This window comes from Poecilia latipinna, unplaced genomic scaffold (assembly GCF_001443285.1).
Source record: "Poecilia latipinna isolate Pla-1442-1.1 unplaced genomic scaffold, P_latipinna-1.0 Scaffold6207, whole genome shotgun sequence".
In the NCBI taxonomy this organism is placed as follows: Eukaryota; Metazoa; Chordata; class Actinopteri; order Cyprinodontiformes; family Poeciliidae; genus Poecilia; species Poecilia latipinna.
This window is the reverse complement of record NW_015118823.1, coordinates 1-384: the sequence shown is the minus strand read 5'-3', so window position 1 is coordinate 384 and position 384 is coordinate 1. Positions and strand designations below refer to the sequence as shown.

General features: G+C 51.0%; 1 long non-coding RNA gene across 1 annotated transcript; it reads left to right on the top strand.

Annotated features, from left to right (window-relative positions):
* The first annotated feature begins 8 nt into the window (after positions 1-8).
* LOC106943845 (uncharacterized) lies at positions 9-327 on the top strand. Its single transcript, XR_001424035.1, has 2 exons — positions 9-162; positions 231-327. It is a non-coding gene; the product is annotated as an uncharacterized LOC106943845 (long non-coding RNA).
* Positions 328-384: the final 57 nt, after the last annotated feature.

The window sequence follows — 384 nt, the reverse complement described above, 5'->3', positions numbered from 1 at the left end:
TTGTGCCCGAAGCCTTCCGACTTCTCAGTCGCTGGATCATTGTCAGCCGTCAGCTCGCCCTCCACACAGCCATCTTACCTGTCCGTCCTCCCACGGTCCTTGGTTCTCCTCGCCGCCTCCAGATTCCCGTCTGCTCCAATAAGTCACTCACCCAGCTCTAAAGTAAGCCTCCGCCATAAGATTCGTTACTCCCCGTTTATCAAAGCCTAACCTCAACCTCTCGTCTGCAGTGGCTACTCTGGTGGTACCGATCCTGATTTCTGCTCCACACTCACTCCCTTTCCCCATCCCCTTTACAATAAACCATATTATTGTTTTGAAATACGCTGACTCCTGATTGTGTTCTTGCATGTGGGTTCAGAGACTGGAACTAAACATGACAGA